The sequence below is a fragment of the Neodiprion pinetum genome, chromosome 7 (assembly GCF_021155775.2).
Source record: "Neodiprion pinetum isolate iyNeoPine1 chromosome 7, iyNeoPine1.2, whole genome shotgun sequence".
Classification (NCBI taxonomy): Eukaryota; Metazoa; Arthropoda; class Insecta; order Hymenoptera; family Diprionidae; genus Neodiprion; species Neodiprion pinetum.
Genome location: NC_060238.1, coordinates 8633327 through 8653672, shown reverse-complemented (window position 1 = coordinate 8653672; position 20346 = coordinate 8633327). Strand labels below are relative to the sequence as shown.

Sequence of the window (20346 nt, the reverse complement as noted above, 5' to 3'; positions counted from 1 at the left end):
TACCGTAATTACCAAGATCTGAAACCCGCTGGATAGTTTGCGTGACAGCTCCTTCGGTAGGCTGAAGATATTGAGATAGTGTTCTGGTATCCACTACCGATGGTACAACTGACCTAAGACCAAGAAGCGGAATTTCAAAAGTCAACAATTTGTTACATTTGTAAAAGGCCAATTCTCACTGGAAAGTATCGACGTCCGGCACACGAGCATTGCAACTTAAACTATCAGGATTCCCGTATGGTGCCAATTGTCTTCCAGAACCTGAGGTCGATACGATGCTTATTTCTTCATCAAAGATATTTCCACCTACTTTTATAGTCGCATATAACTTCTGCCTCTGAACAAGGAACGACACATGTCAATGTCACGAGCGCCGCATATTTACACCGAATAATCATAATCATGTCAGTTATTAATATCGCTTTAGAGACGAGGAAGCATAGCTTGAACATATTAGTTAATCCGTATAAAATATTCTCTACAAAACAGTTCGCGGCATAACCAAAGCGCAACGGCGTAGTTGACAGTCAGCAACGTCAGCGTCTCCGCGGCCGCCAGATCCCGGATGTAATCAACACCGGGATGAGGCGATCGCGAGATCACGTGCTTCGAGGATGACCGTCACAAGGCGAGCTTTTGTTCCAAAATTGTGTATTTAGCAAAAACCTCGAATTGTGAATTCAGCGAAAACCTCGCTCGCCGTGTCACGAGCGCCGCATATTTACCCGATTTTAACAATTATCATTTTTCATTATTATTATCTCTAGAGACAAGAAAGCATAGTTTTAGTTGGTCCATATAAAATATTTTATCATAATCAGTTCGTGGTATAGCCAAGCGCAACGGCGTAGTTGGACAGCCAGCAACGTCAGCGTCTTCGCGCCCGCCAGATCCCGGGTGTAATCAACACCGGGATGAGGCGAGCGCGAAATCACGCGCTTCGAGGATGACCGTTGCGAGGCGAGCCTTTGTTCGAAATTGCAAACGTCAGCGAAAAACTCGCTCGCCGCCCGACGTTCCAAGGGGTGTCGGACGAGCGAGCGAAGACAGTCCCGTTAGAGACAGGATCAAACCAACATCAACGGAATCAGGCTCCTACAGAGCTGTCGAGTATAGAGCTATAAGTCTTGGGTCTCCGACGATTAGAGAGATAACTCCTTTAAATCTACACGCGGTCGTCCAAGCATCTCGCGTCGTGACATCAGTCTGTGAAGTTAGAATTAAGCGCAATACGCAAAGCCACGAACTTAATCAAGCCGTGTAGTACGTAAGTGAGCGAGTAAAGGTGTAAACTTCGGCACCTGCGAGGCCGAAGCAGAATCCGCGAGAGAGAGTGCGAAAGAGCGAGAACGTGAGTAGCATAAGAACGTACTGTAAGCTTCCTTGTCTATAACCTTGCTGCTTCTAGTTGTTTTATTGAACATTTCTACTTGCTTCCTTCAAAATTGGTACAACATAATTGAAATCCTTCAAACCATTTCCCACGGAACGCCCTGTAGAGGACGTTCACCTCCGAATCCACCAAAAATCAAAATATAAACCTCTGAGAGATCAAGAGGGTTGAAGTCGTCGCGTGCGAGACCGCTCCGCACGTCACAGACTAAACTGGTGTCAGAAGTGGGATTGAAGAGGTGATTTTCCTTGGGAATTGGAATCGAGGATTCAATTTTTGTGAAATTTAAAACCAAAATTTTTCGAATTTTTCTTATCTTTAACAAAAGAGGGAGTCAAACTCTACGTAATAGAATCGCTTATCCTTTCGATATCCTTCCCTACCCCCGGACTTATCAACATGCCAAATCACGCTCAGGCCAGAGACGCCGCCGATATGACGACCGACCTGGTCGCCAGTGTCTCCACTATGGTGGAAAACTTGACTATTCAAAATAATTTCGCGTACATTCCCGAATTCGACGGGAAGAACATGCCGTTACGAGATTTTTTGCAAGACATCCAAAACGCGTCCATGTTCGTGCCAGCCGCGGCAGAACCGCAGTACCTCGGCGCAGTAATATCGCGATTACGCGGGGACGCGCGAAACTGTATCTACGGCGAGAAGATTGAGAGCATGGCCGGGTTAGTGAAACTGTTGAAGAATCGACTCGCCCGCGGACATACCTACGATTACTATACAGAGGCGCTGTCGACGGTCCGGATGAAACGCGATCAAACCATCGGGAAATTTTACGACAAGGTCCGAATTTTGCTAAGCGGCGGAAGAAGCGCGTACAGGTCATATTTTGGCGTCGATCCGCCGGAATTGAACCGGGACCCGCCACACCGAATCGCGCTAGGTTCATTCATAAAAGGGTTGCCTACCCATATCGGAGCCGCGGTAGATTTGCGAGAGCCGGAAAGTCTCGAAGTAGCCTTCCAAATCGCCGAAAGGCTAGCGCTTCGAAGCAGTCAATGGAAAGGAATTGAGTCGAACCAGGAGGAAATGGCGCGTGTTCTTTACGCTCGCTATAACTCCCGAACTCCGTCGCCGACGGCTCGGGAAGGTAGACAGATGTCTACTTACCGAAGCCAGTCACCACAACCGGCTACCGGATTTTTTTATAAACCCGCGCAAACGTCTGATAACCGCGAGACTGCTACGGGAGGGTCATATACTAGTCCGTTAACAACTTGCGGATATACACATTGCTGCAAACAAACCAGGTGTTGCCCGTGCTGCCCGTTAATGCAACGGTCGTCTCAGGGACGTTCCCCGCAAAGGGAGCCTTTAAACTGTCCTGGGGCTCGCCGGGCAAATTCCCCTGCGGGCCCGAGCGGAGTGAGCGAATCGAGTCGACCCCGAGAACACCAACAGTCAGTGAGGTTCCTGGAGAACGATGTCTCGTTCTCTGGACCCCCACCGACCAGGAGAGCCCAGTAGTCGAACTAAGTGCTCCCGAACTTCGTAACAAGAAGGGAAAATTCTTTCTTGACACGGGTTCATCAGCCAGCTTAATTAAACTAAATGCCCTCGATCCAGACTTAATTGTAAACACTGACGATAAAATATGGGTAACAGGATTAGAGGAATCGGATATTCCGACACTCGGTTCAGTTGTCCTCCACATCTCTGAAAAACCAGCCAAGTTTTATGTGTTACGAGACCTGCCGCTGAGAAGCGACGCGTTAATCGGTAAACCTTATTTTTTCGCAGAAAAAGCCGAAATTTCATTTCACCATAATACTTTAGTTACCTCAAGCGATCCCATCCGACCTAAGCCTTTCATAGGTCTACCTCCTTCCGAAGCAGAACCCACAAAACGCGTGTTAGCGGCGAAAATCGCTTCGGAGAAACGAAGTTATAAACTGCGCGCGCGTACGAGTGAGCAAATAAGCATCCCTTTAAAGAATGCGAATCTAAAGGAGGGATACTTACCGCGAATCGAAACTCAACCAGGCGTGTTTATCGGAGAAGGTATCGTTGCTCCTACGGGAGGATCGTGCTACGTCTTAGCAATAAACACGCTATTCGACGACATCGAACTAGAAATCGAGCCTCAGGAACTCGAAGATTTCGAGCACTATCGGGAGAACGGCTATTGGAGCGACGAAAGTTCCGACGGTAGCGGTGTAGAGACTACTCCGCCGACGGATCGAGTAGAAGCCATAGTTAAATCATTGCGGTTAGATAGGCTCAATGAGGTAGAGCGCGCACATGTTATAAATCTCATCGAGGAATACCCTCACATGTATAAGCTACCAGGTGATAGATTGCGATGCACGGATCAAGTTCGCCATCGGATCCCGACGGTGGACGAGCTCCCGGTAAACGCAAAACAATACAGATTTCCTGTAGTATATCGGTCGGAACTGGAGCGGCAAGTTGAGAAAAAGCTAAGCGAGGGAATAATTGTTCATTCACGCTCCCCGTATAACTCGCCGGTCTGGATAGTTCCCAAAAAACCCGACTCTCAAGGGAATCCACGGATGCGCATGGTCATCGATTTCCGTAAATTGAACGAGAAGACGATTTCCGACGCGTACCCCCTCACGAACATGATAGAAATACTCGAACAGCTGGGAAAAGCCACGTACTTTTCGACATTCGATCTAGCGAGCGGCTTCCAGCAGATCCCGATGGATCGGAGAGACGGTCCAAAGACGGCGTTTTCCACAATAAACGGGCACTACGAGTACGCTCGCATGCCCGAAGGTCTTAAAAACGCGCCTGCGACCTTTCAGCGCCTGATGGATCGGGTGCTGATTGGGTTGCAAGGGACAGAACTGTTCGTATATCTCGACGATATTGTAGTATTTGCGGAAACTCTCGAGGAGCATAAGACAAAAATCCGGCGTCTCATGCAACGTCTCGAGGAAGCTAATCTCGTCCTCGGACCGGATAAATGTGAGTTCTTGCGTAGCGAAGTCGCGTATCTCGGGCATATCGTTAGCCGCGACGGGTTGCGAATGGACCCGAAGAAGTTAGAGGCGGTGCGTAAATTCCCGCACCCAAGGACGCAGAAAAACGTGCGGCAATTTCTGGGACTCGCCGGTTATTACCGTCGGCTTATTCCGGATTTCGCTGCCATATCCAAGCCCTTATCAGACTTACTCAAAAAGGGAAAATCGTTCGCATGGGAGCGAGAGCAGAAAAACAGCTTCCGCAGGCTTCGCAAGGCCCTCTGTCAAGAACCGATCTTACAATACCCCGATCTATCTAAGCAATTTATTTTGACGACCGACGCCTCGGAATTTGCACTCGGTGCAGTATTGTCGCAAATTCACGATGGCCACGATCTACCGGTCGCGTACCACTCTAGAATCTTCACTTACGCTGAAAAGAACTACGGAACTACGGAACAAGAGTGTCTGGCCATAATCGATTCAATTGAACATTTTTCCACGTATCTCTATGGAAGAAAATTTAAGCTCGTAAGCGACCACGAGCCTCTCAAATGGATGCGTTCTACGCTCGATCCAGGCAAGAGGCTCAACAGATGGAAAATTAGGTTATGTAAATACGATTATGAATTTCAACATAAGCCAGGGCGTGAAAATCTAAATGCGGATGCACTCTCCCGTAACCCCGTAGACCTAGAGAAACTCTCGTCTACAAGTGATTCGGAAGTAGAGACGAATGTCCCTCAGAAGGCTCAGATCTTGCCTTTATCTTCGAAACCTTCCGGTAATAGAAAAGGCAAGACACCTGAGACATCAGCTGGCCCGTCCAAGGCCGACGCATCAGTCGTAGCGGCGCGCACACGTTCGCGTCTACGCAGCGTGCCCACGGTCCCCACAGTACCCGAAATAAGAGAGGGGAGCTCGGAGAGCTCAGGCCCGGTGGCGACACGAACGCGCGGGAAGGTCGTTACAAGACCCGCGAGGCGCCCACCTCCCGCCGATGCGAAACCCTCTGGATCTGAACCCGAGAGCTCAGGGCCACCCATACAGCGCTTGCACCGCAGTATGTTGCCCTCACAGTTACTTCCTCCGAAAAGACCGAAGTCTCCACCCCCCGTAGAGGCCAAGCCTCTCGGAGGTTCCCAAGAGACGGTGTTTTCATCGGAATCTGCAAGCGCGACGGCTGATCAGAGACCTGCCACCATCACGGTCCCGCTCACCGCCCCCAGCAACGATTCAGATGGAAGCACGGAGGAATCGGAAGCAGAAGGTACAAAGACGGTAACGGCAACTCTTGAAGATTCAATTAACAAATTCAACGAATCATTAAGGCGTTTGGAAGAGCGGCATCACACCAATTCCTCCCGTGACCCCAAAAAAGGGCCTGATAAAACAGATTTTGACTGGCCTGATCATCTGTCGGAGGGGGATGAGGTAGAAGAGGAGGCACAGATGATTCTCCAAGAACAAGACCCTTTCGATGACATCGCCGGAGATGCTGAGCTTGCCAGCCGCTTGAAAGCATTAGAAGATAGGTTCAAATCACCATCGGATCAGGAATTAGTACGGCGGCTGAGTGCGAGGGAGAAGATATCATCACGCACGGAAGAAGAAGGAACGGAGGCGGACGACGAAAACGATGAGCAACCAGCTGAGAGAGAGAGTATGCCGCGAGAAAGCGCGAAAGGGAGACCCGAGACAAGTATGGCCGCGGGACTCGAGCGCGAACCCGACACCTCGCAGCCCGCTCGGACCTCTCTACTGCCCGCTCCCCGCCTCACGGTGAGATGGTCATTGCCCAGCAACGATGCGGCCCCGGCTGCAAAGTCTACACCATACCGAGCACGTGCGCTACCACGTGCTACACCTTCCGAAAAGTCCACCGGTAATAAAAGCAAATTCATAACTTTCTCTGACGACCCCATCATAATAGGATCGAAAGACACGAATTCGTCCTCGATCACGTCTTCCTCACTGGACTCGTCCAGTGAAGAGGAACCTGACCAAGAAAAACCTATAGCAAAAACAAGTACGATAATTAGCTCGCGAGAATGTCTATCGTACAAACCAGATAACTTAGTCCATTTCATCTCTGCGGATGGAGAACTATCAACCTCAGTGGGAAAACTGCTCGTTGACCTAGGTAGGATAGATGGACAAACAATTAAAGACCGGAATTTATCGATCGGACAAATGGCGGTGACTCCGTATGGGTCCAATAAAATTTATAGTATTGTTATTAAAAAACGGTATTACGACGAAACAAGCGCCGAGCACATATACAAGGGACTCGAGAATCTTAAATTCGCCCTTCAACAAGCGGCCGTGAAGTCGGTTCGTATTTCACGCTCGGGCGACTATACGGACGAACTACCGCGCACAAAACTGCTCGATTGGATGAACAAAATACTCGGTAAAACAAACATAGTCACCACGTTATGCTACGGTACCATTCGACGACCACCGGACGAACAACACTCGCAAATAATTGAGGAATTTCATGCGAGTCTTGTCGGAGGCCATCGAGGGGTAACCAAGACCTATCGTAAAATCCGTGAGCGCTTTTATTGGCCTTCGCTGAGAAACGAAGTGCAAAATTATATTCGTAGCTGCAAAGGCTGTCAGGAACGTAAATTGGTTCGAGCGAAGACGCGCGAGCCGATGCTCATTACTGATACGCCGGCTGACGTCTTTGATAAGGTGTCACTTGATACGGTGGGTCCGTTGCCGACAACACCACATGGCAATAAACACATACTAACCATGCAAGACCACTTATCGAAATATTGTTTAGCGGAACCGATACCCGATTTAAAAGCGACTACGATCGCCGAAGCTATGGCGAGGCGATTAATTGCGCAATTCGGAGCTCCCCGTGCGATCCTTACTGATCGCGGAGCAGCCTTTACCGGAAATTTACTACGCGAAATATCCAAAGTCTTTCACATAAATCAAATAACGACTTCCGGCTATCGACAACAGACGAACGGAGCGCTCGAACGAAGTCACATACTGTTAGCGGAATACATAAAGCAGTATGCAGGTACGTACGACGATTGGGACCGTTTGTTGCCTTACGCGGAATTATCATATAACACTAGCGTGCACGAGGCGACGAATTTCACCCCTTACGAAATCGTGTACGGGAGACTGCCTCGGCTACCGAGTCAGTTCCCCGTGGACGAAAAACTATCCACGTATAATTCGTATATTATCGAGCTAATAAAACGCCTCTCCGAAATACGCGAAATGGCCGGAGAAAATCAAAATCGCGCGAAGGAAACAACCAAAAAATATTACGATAAGAAAGTCCGTCCTTTCCCAGGTAAAGTGAGCGACCTTGCCTATGTCCTTAAGGAACCTCGTAAGGGTAAGTTCGACTCCCAATATCATGGCCCATATAAAATTGTCCAAATAACTGACCATAGTAATATAATACTAGAGGCAGAAAATGGGAAAAGGATAAGGAAGCATGCCGACAAGGTAAAACTGGCAGTGGTATAAGCCGCTAGCCAGTTTGCTGAAATTGTACCATAAAAAAAAAAAAAAAAATATATCGGAATGTACAGCGGAGCTACGCAGTAATTGCCGTAAGCGAAGCAAACATGTGTATGAGGGTGCGCTAGTATGAGTGTGAGAGGTACCAGTAAAGCGTGTGTAAACATGTTATCTGCATGTGTTCGCAGAAGAGTGCGGGAGTGAGAAAGCGAGACGCGTAAACAACCAGTGTAGGAGTACGAGTCACCGTCCACCAATTCGACGATGTTGTGCGTGTGGGTGCTTCTAGCTTCGACGGCCCTGGCCGCCGCTGAGCTTCGCAGCAACAACGCGTATCACATAACACCCATGGAAGACCAGCCGGGAATTTACTACGAGAAGGTGGCCCCCCTCCGCCTGCAACACGTGGACTGGAGAGTCACCGTGTTTATGGATATAGACGCTTTCACTACGGATGCACCCCCCGCTGAAAGGCAGTTAAATGAAGCGTTCAAGGCATGCTGCCGGGTCACGACCAGGGAGGCTTGCCGTGAAATGACAAATTTGGATTACCTTCAAGAACTCATGCGGCGCGCTAAAGAAATGGCAGATAACCTTTAAGCCATTTCTCACAACTCCAGACTCAGCGCGCCAATTAAGCCGTTACAAATCCGAACCATGAAGAAACGATCGGTACCACTAGGTTTCATTGGGTCGCTTAGCAAATCGCTATTCGGCACAATGAACGAAGAGGATTCTACGTATATCAACGCGCAGATCGATCGATTGTTTAGTGACCAATCCAACCTTACTCAAATAATCAGCAAGGAAATACATGTAACCCACTCAAGATTCCAGGAGTTGCATCGCAAACATCTGATGGAATTAGACATGGTTGATAAACTGCAAGCACGAATTAATCAGTTATCCAACCAGACGAGTTTGATGATGCGCCGGAACGTCCTAGCGAACTTCGCGAACCGAGTGGAGGCTAAGGTTAAGCAATATATCCAGACAAGCGAGAAGTACTTGCACGCGATAACGATGGCTAGAGAAGGACGCTACGATCCCAGCATGTTAACTGCAACGCAGCTGACAGCCATCACAAAGGAAATACAGACTCGGGCACCCGATTTTGAATTTCTCCTCGCGACCGAGTACCTGCGAGGAGAATCGTTGTCCCGCGTAGTCAATACGGATATAGTGTTTCACTCGGGCAGGATCCTGATTGTGGTCCACATTCCCCTGCTCGAGCGAGCAGCTTATCATCTTTACCGAATGCACGCGTGGCCAGCCTCCCAACGCGGAACGCTGCTAAACGGATCGGCTCATATTCAGCCGTCGGCACCGTATATAGTTGTGTCGGCAGACCACCGTACATACTTTATGGCGGACTGCGTATGCATAAACCAATGCACCAGTGTAGAGCACCGTTACATCTGCTCGATGGAGACCCCTCTGAAGGAGGTATCGACGTCACAGCAATGCGAGGTAGCGATGCTAATAAACCCATCAATCGACGCATATAGGCACTGCGATGTGAGGATACAAACGACGGATGACCAGTTCTGGAAGCATCTACCCTCCCAGGGTGGATGGCTCTACTCGTTACACACACCAGAACATATCCACATACTCTGCCCAGCAAGAATGGAAGTCTCAACCACGTTGAAAGGTGCCGGGATACTCCACCTCAGCGCTGACTGTGTTGGACGCACCCGAAGTACCTCCCTCACTGGAATGCGGGTTTACGAGAGTCGAGAACAATACTTTTATGCGCCGGAAATTTCACTGAATATTTCTCTAATTGCCCCCAGCTTCGGAAAACCGTTGGAGGAAAAATTAGAAAACTTGGCTGAAGGCAATATACTGTCGCAATATACCGAGAAGGACTCAGCATGGCGAATGTCACGTCCTGACGAATCCCTGGACGACGTGCAACGGCGACTCTCAGAAATCGGCGGCCACCGCCGTGACAGGGAAGAACAGCACGTCCTGTTTACGACCGGGTTTGCCCTGGACCTCCTTCTTGGAATAATATTGGCTACTTACATATGGCGAGCCAACATCTACAAAGTGGCTAAACGGATTGGGTTGCCATGCGGACGCCCGAAGCGTACGGCACATGCAACACATTACGAAGATATCGAGCTCGCCCAAATAAAACAGGACCCATGTCGAGACCACGGCGGCGCCGGAAACCCGAGTGCGGCCCCAGGAATTGCCCTACGTACACGGTACGAAGTGGAAAAGGAAAGAACAACGGGTCAACCCAAGGGAAGAGGAGGAGAGTCTTCTTGCCCCCTTCCCCGCCAAGAGGCTGAGGTGGCATACTAGGAAAATAACACCCCCAGAAACATCGAGACTTCTCCCACTACGCCAAAGGGAAGGAGAGCCAGAGGGCCTAACCATACGCCATTCGATTCCCGGAGTTAGACCCGAGCAGTCGCAATTTTAGAAGAAAATTCAGCACATTTGAAAATCGAGAAGAAAATGTCCGACGCGGCTCACCTAAACACGTTCGCCAGAGTGAAGGCAACCAAGGAGTGCGCGGTCTGCCGCGAAAGCGTAACGCGTTGTCCAAACTGGGTAACTTGTTACCTGAAATGGGCGGACCAGGGGAACGGATCGGACCTCAGCCCCTGTCCACTGTGTGAAACGGAGCGACCGGGAGAGGAACGGCTGGCTCACGCACTCTCGTGCTTATCTAAGTGCGAGATAGCGATCCGGCCACCGGTACGAGTACCAGCGCCGGCACGAGAGCTACCACCGGCAAGAGCAACAGCGCCCGAACCAGCACCGGCTGAGGCGGCGGTTTCGACCGTTTCACCGAAGCTGGTGGTGACAGCACTACCTCCGACGGCGAAGGCGACCACGGCAGCGATGGCCAAGGCGGTGGAAAGGCTGAGGAGTGGCACCTGTCCAACCTGCGGGAAGAGCGGAGACAACGAGCATTGGGAGGAATGCTATCTAAAGCGTTTCCTCTCCCACCGGAGATCGGCAAGCTCGACCTGCACACTCTGCGGCGAGAGCGTCGGGAACAGGCCGGGTCTACACGCGGGCCACTGCGTGGAGGCTTTCGGTCGCCTCCTCGGCGAAAGGAAACCCTCCGCCGCACAAGCAGCGCCGAAGGCCGCCCAAGAGGCCAAAGCAACGCCAAAGATCAACGCGCCAGTGCAGGCGACGACGTCACGGCGCCATACCCCTGCAACCAAGGAAAAGGCAATACAAACCGGGCGGGACACCAAGGATAAGGGAATCCAAACCGACCACCTGGTCATCTTGGGGGGAGAAGAGGCTCCCTTCTTGATAGACTACAGGAGGTTGACCAGGGCGATGATTCCCGTCGTCCGTACGCGGATCCTGGGTCGCTGGATCGCCCTGGAAAGGGAGATAGAGCAACTCCTGGGACCCGCAGAGGAGGGAGAATCGGCAGAGGGTGACCTCATCCAGTGGGAGACTCCACCCGCAACCCTCCAGGCCGAGCCGGCACAGACGGAAGGAGATAATAACACCAAGGCCGTCTGAGGAGACCTGAGGACCAAGCTCACGAGGGCGACGCGGCTGGCGAGACGCAAGGACGACCGAGCGACGAGCCAGCAGTGTAGTGACGAGTGAGTGACAAAACCAAAAAGTGTGTGTGTGTGTGCGCGGGTCATGAAAGAGCGTATGTGCAACACACAAACAATGTAAATACCGAATGTATGAAATATGCGGTCAGCGGTGAGCCAACCCTCCAGTGTCCGTGTCACCGTCGGCCCGGCGCACCGAGTCGATGAGGGCATCGACACCTAAGGGGGGAGGGATGTCACGAGCGCCGCATATTTACCCGATTATAACAATTATCATTTTTCATTATTATTATCTCTAGAGACAAGGAAGCATAGTTTTAGTTAGTCCATATAAAATATTTTATCATAATCAGTTCGTGGTATAGCCAAGCGCAACGGCGTAGTTGGACAGCCAGCAACGTCAGCGTCTTCGCGCCCGCCAGATCCCGGGTGTAATCAACACCGGGATGAGGCGAGCGCGAAATCACGCGCTTCGAGGATGACCGTTGCGAGGCGAGCCTTTGTTCGAAATTGCAAACGTCAGCGAAAAACTCGCTCGCCGCCCGACGTTCCAAGGGGTGTCGGACGAGCGAGCGAAGACAGTCCCGTTAGAGACAGGATCAAACCAACATCAACGGAATCAGGCTCCTACAGAGCTGTCGAGTATAGAGCTATAAGTCTTGGGTCTCCGACGATTAGAGAGATAACTCCTTTAAATCTACACGCGGTCGTCCAAGCATCTCGCGTCGTGACATCAGTCTGTGAAGTTAGAATTAAGCGCAATACGCAAAGCCACGAACTTAATCAAGCCGTGTAGTACGTAAGTGAGCGAGTAAAGGTGTAAACTTCAGCACCTGCGAGGCCGAAGCAGAATCCGCGAGAGAGAGTGCGAAAGAGCGAGAACGTGAGTAGCATAAGAACGTACTGTAAGCTTCCTTGTCTATAACCTTGCTGCTTCTAGTTGTTTTATTGAACATTTCTACTTGCTTCCTTCAAAATTGGTACAACATAATTGAAATCCTTCAAACCATTTCCCACGGAACGCCCTGTAGAGGACGTTCACCTCCGAATCCACCAAAAATCAAAATATAAACCTCTGAGAGATCAAGAGGGTTGAAGTCGTCGCGTGCGAGACCGCTCCGCACGTGACAGCCGCCCGACGTTCCAAGGGGTGTCGGACGAGCGAGCGAAGTCAGTCCCGTTAGAGACCGCCTAAGAAACCACATCAACGGAACCGGGCTCCTTCAAAGCTACCGCGTGTAGAGTTTATAAGTCCTTTTTCCGACACCGACGATTAGAGTGTAATACTCTAATTCTATACGCGGCCGCAAAGGCTTCTCGCGTCGCGATCTGAGTCTTGTGAAGCTAGATTAAGTGCAGAACTTCGAGCCACGAACTTCTTAGAGAAGTGTAGCGATAAGCGTATGTGAGTGTTACTATTGAGTATAATCGTGTGAGAGCGTGAGCCATTCGGACTGTAACCACCAAAAAGTGAGTAGTTGAATGAGTGGGAACAGCTAGATTAAGAACATTTTGTAAGCTTCCTTGTCTCGAATTTTTTCTTGCTTTTCCTTCATTTTGATTTCATTACACATTTTGGTTCCATAGAAAACATTCCTAAATTTAATATTGAAATCCTCCAACCCTATTCCCGGGATCGCCCTGTAGAGGACGATCACCTCCTAACCCACGTAAAAAAATAAATATAAACCTCTACGAATACCTAGAGGGTTAAGTCGTCGCGTGCGAGACCGCTCCGCACGTGACATCATCATGAAACATATCAAAGACAGTGGTATCAAATTTCGATGCACCGACTCTGTCCGATTTATGAGTTCTTTGTGGAAAAAACTGGCTTCGCATCTTCAGGAGCTTGCACGGAAACGCGCATTTGGCTATGAATATCTTGACGCATGGTAAAAGCTTAATAAATCCAATTTAGTGCTAAAAAGAACTTTTTTAGCGTCGTAAACAATTACAGTATTTCTGATGAAGATTACGAGCGTGCAAAAATAGTCTGCAAAGAATTTGATGTCAAAACGTTGAGTGAATACTTCAACCTAGGCCTGAGAATCCATATGTTCTACTCTTGATAGATGTCTGAAAATTTCCGAGATGGCTGTTTGGAAGCTCACGGTCTCAATCCAGCACACTATTATACAACTCCAGGCCTAACATGAGATGCCATGGTGAAATTTACCATGGTTGAGTTACAACTGCTAACCGATATAGATATGGTAATGTTCATTGAAATAGGTATCAGGGGTCGTGTGAATCAGTGTTGCAATCGGTATTGTCAAGGCAAACAAATACACAACAGACTACAATCCAGCCAAAGAGTCAAAATATCTGATGTACTTCGACATCAACAATCTTTACGGCTGGATAATGACACAATGGCTCCGTTACGCTGATTTTGAGTGGGTGACCAACCTCGATGGCTTTAATTGCAACGTTGCCGATAACTCACCGGTCGGATATATACTGGAAGTTGACTTGGAATATCCCCTAGCTATTCACGACATTCACCGTAACATATCTCTATGTCCAGAACACAGGGAGCCCCATAGCGTGAAAAAAGTTGAGTTATTGATAACGCCGTATCTCAAGACTGGGAATATCTTGCATTATCGAAATTTACAACAAGCTCTACGAAATACCTTTCAACTCACCAAGATTCACAGAGTCTTGAAATTCAATCAATCACTTTGGTTGAAAAAATATATAGACTTGAATAGCGATATGCGAAAGCATGCTAAAAGCGAGTTTAAGAAATATCTATTCAAGCTCATGAATAATGCTGTTTTCGGCAGATTTGTGGAAAATGTCCGAAAAAGATTGGATGTAAAACTCGTAACAACGTAGGAAGGGCGATACAGCGCGGAAGCTCTCAACACAAAAACCAATTTCCACAGTCGTTCTGTTTTCAGCAAGAACCGTGTTGCTGCGAAATTGCAGAAGATGGAAGCTGTATTAAATAAACCAATATATGTTGGATCTTGAGTGTTAGATTTATCGAAAATATGCGTCTACGACTTTCAGTATGATTATATGCTACCAGTATTCCGAGATCATTGTAAGTTATTATATGCAGGCACTGACAGCCACATCTATGAGATACGATGTCCGGATGTTCATGAAATTATGAAACGTGACATCCGTAAATTCGATACTTCAGACTGCCATCCTCAGAATATATTTGGTTCGCCGCAAGTCAACAAGAAGGTTGTAGGTCTTGCGAAGGATGAATTTAACGGTAAATTGATGAAAAAATTTGTAGGCTTGCGCAGCAAAACGTACAGTGTACGGGTCAAAAACGAGTATGGTATGAAAATATCTAAGGGCGTGAAGCGAACTGTTGTCAAAAACACTATAGACTTTAACACCTACTTGGACTATTTGCAAAATATGATTATTCGGTACAGAAGTCAATGCATCTTTCGGTCTAGTTTGCATGTACAAACTGTTAAGCAAGTTAAACTAGCCCTTAACCCTTATGGCGATAAACGGTATTTGCTACCTGATATAACAGACATGTTACCTTGGGGTCATTATAAAATAGAAAAATCAGCGGCTGTGAACATAGATGTGTAGACAAGAGGATTCAGAGTTACAAAATTTACTCTAACCTTAGAACCTAATATTAAGTAAAAAAGCACAAAGTCTAGACCGTAGAACAGAAAAAAACAGCACTGAGTTGAAGTAACGACAAACAAATCGTATTTCCTGATACTACAGGCACGCTCCCACGGAGTTGCAAGACATAAATAAACTGTGCTTTAGCAAATAATACGTGAATGAGATTTATCATTATTGCGTTTGATTGTATACGGGTATGAAATCGAATTGCACGACGATGCTTATATATAGGGAGCAAACCAAAAGATCTTACTATGTTGTATGTAGGGTGAAAAATAAAAGATGTAAAGTAAAGAAATGTATTTTTAAAAAATTCGCAATTATTTAAGCTGTGATATCACATATCACATTGATCTATCCAACTTCTGTGTGCACTGTCAAAACCTAACCGGTCAATACATCATTTCATCGTGCCGGCTGATGTTATCCAAAGCTTTCTCCGTAGTAGTCTGTAAAACTGAATATTTGACCATGGATAACGATTTGGTTTGGCAAAAATTCAATTTCGCTTGTAAAAATTTCAGTTCGCGGCATTGTTCTCTTCTACTGGCTCAGCTATATTGCACTGTTTTTTATTCTGTTTATCGTAATTCCCCGCAACAGTTATTTTAAATGGAACACCCGGAGGACCACGAGTACTTGCAGCCGATTCAGCTGCTGTCCAAACATGTCGACGCTCAGCTTGAAAATAATTAAAAAGCGATGAAAGTTAGCTGATAAATAATTCCCGTTTCCTATAATTCTTCAAAAATTGACATTATTTAATTTTTGCAACTTGTATTCCCAACAGCTTGAGAAGCTACAAACAAGCGGCGACGTTTCGCCAACCGTTGGCCTCGTGTCAGAAAATATCTTCTGTTTTAACACCTTTCCGAGTCATCCAAGCTTGAGGTAGCAGAACACTTGTACACTTCAACAACTGTGACGATACACCTCTGCCTGTCGTAGAAATGTTGAGCAGTTCCGTAATTAAATACTTGAAATTTACATCACGAGCGTTTCGAATAGGCGCTGTCATACTATTGTATTTTCTATGAGCATTTGTTGCGAGAACGATATTTTTGTATTTCTGCTTGTCGTTGGAGGTAATGTGAGCGCTGTTCGGCATCTTTTTAAACAAGTTCAACCGTCCTTTGGTTTTCAGATACTGCACACATCTGTGCGAATGTACTCATGCTCCAAGCGTATTGCTGAGTCGCCAACCATCAGTCCGGCAGTCGAAAGGTTCCACACTCCACACACGTTATCCAAATTATTCTATTGTTGTTAATCGTCAAAAATCTCAAGATATTCGTCTTCTAATTTCGTCGATGGCTCTCCAAAAGTTTTATCTTATTGGTCTTCTCTCGCAGTTTCATAAGAATCTGCTGCTTCAGATTCAATTTCGTTTTTCTGCTCATCCTTTATTTCATTTTTCATTTCTTCTTTCACTTCTTTGACAGCTTTCACACCTCGAGTAAGCTTTAAAAATTCCTGCAGCGAGGTTAGAACAGGATTGAAAACATCCTTCATTTTCTCCTGCATTGACTCTTTTCCGATCTTTAGCAGTCTATGCTTGTGACGAATTGCATTACTTGCTCGAGAAATCTGACGCAAGACTTCTTTTTCCTTGCGAATTTCCTGCATGTCGACAAGTTTAGCTCTGCAATGATACTAGTTCTTATTTTTCGATGATAGTGTATTTTATTTCTTGAAGCTGTGAAGATTCTTGGCTGAGCTTTGAATGTTTGTATCCAAGCTATAGATATTTTTTGGAGCTGTAAATGCTTATGTCCTAGTTGTGAAGGTTTGTGTCTGAGCTGTGATAGTGGTAAGACGTAAATATCTGGTGAGGATTAACCTTACAGAATCCAAAGTTTGCTGATCAACGCGGGCTTCTCATCTACACGACGCAGCTTGTGTAACGATTTCGAAAACTGTTTGTTTGCCTAATGCATGAATAATAAGCGAGAGCGTGGTCTTTTCATAGATCAACTTCCTGACTCAGTTGAACAACTGTATGAAATTTTTCTTGAACCACAGTACGGTCTCTTCTGTGATCCAACTCCAAGAGTCAGTTGAACAACTGTATGCAATAGCAAATTCGCTTGAGGTTGAAGTAGGTGCAGATTCAGAACCTTGAACGTTTTGCTGTTCGCCGCGGGCCGCTCAGTGTCATATCGATACTTGTCCAAGAACTGTTTCCCTTTCTAAATTCCGAAAATTTGTAGTCGCGTTGTCATGGCAAACAAGTTGAAATCTGCAAAAGTGATTTTACTAAGTTGGTGACGTTGTTGAAATTCCTGAGGAACAACTAGTATCCTGTTGGAGGCAGACGTTCAAGGTCAAATGTGTGACGTCATCGTCAACAAGTGCTGTACGTTGAAGACAATCTTCAAATACAGGTTAGGTACACAACTTGTAGGCAGCGTGCCGGTACTATCTGGGAATATGATCTTCGTATCATCATTTACCTAGGACGTAACGGTGGAAGCAATGTTAGACAACCCGATTCAGGTGGACAGTAGCTAATATCACCATATATGTGATGAGTTTTTCATTACCATCCAGCTCACGTATGTAGTAAACCGTTGGAAGCAAGCATTTGGGGGAGAATATGTGACACCATTGTCGAGAAAATTGTTCCATACGCCTATTCTGAGTAAGTATCCTGCACAAGTCATTACGGGGTTGAGCGGACTCATACAAAGGATAAATACATAATAATGAAACCTAATACTTTAGGAATTTATCAACACTACAGCCTCTCAAAAAATCTTTGTCTGCAGAAACTCCAACTGTTTGTCTGTGTCAGTTTCACGGTCATCGCTGACGGTTCCGGGAATTCGTGAATTCGGGAGGACGATGGTGCCACCACTTTCCCTTACCTTATATTTCCCCAACGTCGAGTACGTGTGCGCATTCGATTTACGTGGATTTTAAATTCTCCCGCCGTCTCGCATACGCAGTAGGTCGATTTGGGAACTCAGAAAAATTCTGGGACCTTGGAGCCCTGCGGCCTCTCTACTTAAATGCAGATCAAAAAATTTATCTACGAATGATCGTTGTTGGAATAACTTTATTCAATCAATTAAGTCCCATCCGATTGTAGCCAATATTGTGGATAGTACATGATTATTTTACCAACTGATTCCAGCCATTAATTATCAATCCATATGTAGTGCGATGCGAATTTTTTTTACACCTAACAAATGCGGAGAGGTTGAGCCAAGTGCTTATACAGTGCAAAAAATTTCGTGACCCTCGATGAAAGCTGCAAAATGAATGTAACAAAATATATCGCGACGTTTCATTGGGTGCCTGGCATGATTGACACGCTCTGTCATCTCTAGCATCGCTAATCCTTGGCTGCTGCTACACTCGGTAGCTTGATACCGCTAAGAGGAGACGAGTAGTTTTGGAGAATGAAAGAAGGGGCACTTGTTAACGCCACATGATATAACAAAGTGAAACAAAAAAATGGCATATTTGGAATTAGAAACCATAGAAGAAAAAAAAACAAGAGAGTCTTATTGTTAGTGTGATATAAATAGAAATGAATTTTGAACTTGATTCGAGCTTCAAGGATCTGAAAATAAACTGCCAACAAACAAAAAGGAAAATAAAGTACTCATCAACTAACTACTCTTACAGACTATTGAGCTTTCTAGCTTGCAATTTGACATCTACGTCAAAACCTAAATCAGAAACGTACAGCTAATTAAAAGCGTTAATCACCACAAATCCCAAAACCTACGACTAAACCAATGCGCTATTAACACAGCTCAAAACTTACAACTGAATTGAGGTGCTGGTTAGCACTACAAGCAATTTCACAGTTAACGCATTGACTGCTATACAGTAAGGAACGTAAACAAAAGAGCAAAAGAAATCTTAGAAAAATATTTGACTTGAAATATCGAAACAAATCTTAAACTAAGCATCTCGGACTCCGCTTAACGCAATCGACACGCATCTGAAACTGCGATACCTTCTGACAGTGCAAAAGTAGCTTAACCACTGAATTGTCAAGGCATCATAGCAGCATCAAGTGCGCCTGTGCCATCACTGCCGAACATGCGAAATGATGTCATAAAGTAATTCAATGTTCTTGTGTGTCTCAGGTAAATATTTACTTCTGAAAGCAGATGTTGTTAGTATTTCTGAGGTCAAGGGATTCGATTATGACCATAGAAAGTTATTTCTTCCGCGCATTCATGCAGTCTTGCGCCTTCAAAGTTGACCAATTTTTAATCTTTTTCTCAAACGGCGTCATAGAACGATCTATCATCTTCTTTTTTTACAGTGAATTTTTGTTTTGAAAAACATTGAACAATAATATTTTTGAATCGACATACGTGACTTCTAGAATTATCGAGTCAATGTGATTAATTGTACAATGTAACTGTAGCTTATATTAGAAAAATTACTGGGTAATTCTAAAAATTGCGTATTTGGAAACAAAAATGTTATTATTTGAAGTTTTTCAGAAGAAGAATTCATCCCGAAAAAAAGTATGATTATTGATAGTCGATATTGATGATAGTTTGTTCTGTGACGCCATTTGAGAAAATGATTGAAAATTGGTCAACCCCAAGGGCTCAAAATTGTATGTATACGCGGAAGACATAACTTTTTATGGTCATAGTCAGATTCCTTGAGCCTAGAATTACTGAAAACATATGCTTCCAAAAGTAAATATTCACCTGAGACACCAAAAATGTTGAATTACTTTACAGCGCCATCCCGCGATTTCTGGTCGCTATGGCACAGGCGAGCTTGACGCCGCTTTGATGCCTTGGAAGTCAGGTGGTTAATATGACTTCGAACGCTCACTCGTAGCAATTCACTACTTGACTTGACAGGTTACACATGAAAGACAAACTTACGCGACTCAATCCAGTACAGAGGAAATTGGCTATACGGAATTAACAATATGAATGACACGATTTCAAACCATGACTGTACTCTAAAATACGCAATGAAACAAACTTGACTCAATACGTTATCATGAAATTCAAACTACGGTCACCAAACACTGAGATTGGGAACCGAATTTCGAGCACTTTTCGATGCAGGTAACTCAAAATGGCCAATTGTTATTTGGCCCGTCGGTAATTGATTGCTCTCGGAATTTATTCGCTCGAATGAACTAGCGCTTACCGCTACTATACGTAATTCCCTATACTCGTTTACTCGGATTACAAAATCGAAAATTGCTCCTTCTTGATCACACGCCAGGACTAGAGTGATGAGCTCCACTATGCGTAGCCGGAATTCCAAAACAGGCGCTATTGTTTGCGAGATTAACCGATTCTTATGGGTTCACGGATTACGAAATTTTTTCATTCCAGCGTATCGC

The 20346-nt window shown here is 46.2% G+C and overlaps 1 protein-coding gene across 1 annotated transcript in view; it reads right to left on the bottom strand.

Moving 5' to 3' along the window:
• LOC124222690 (peroxidase) overlaps nucleotides 1–20346 on the bottom strand; it is a 105584-nt gene that overhangs the window by 8999 nt on the left and 76239 nt on the right. The gene's annotated exons all lie outside the window — the stretch shown is intronic.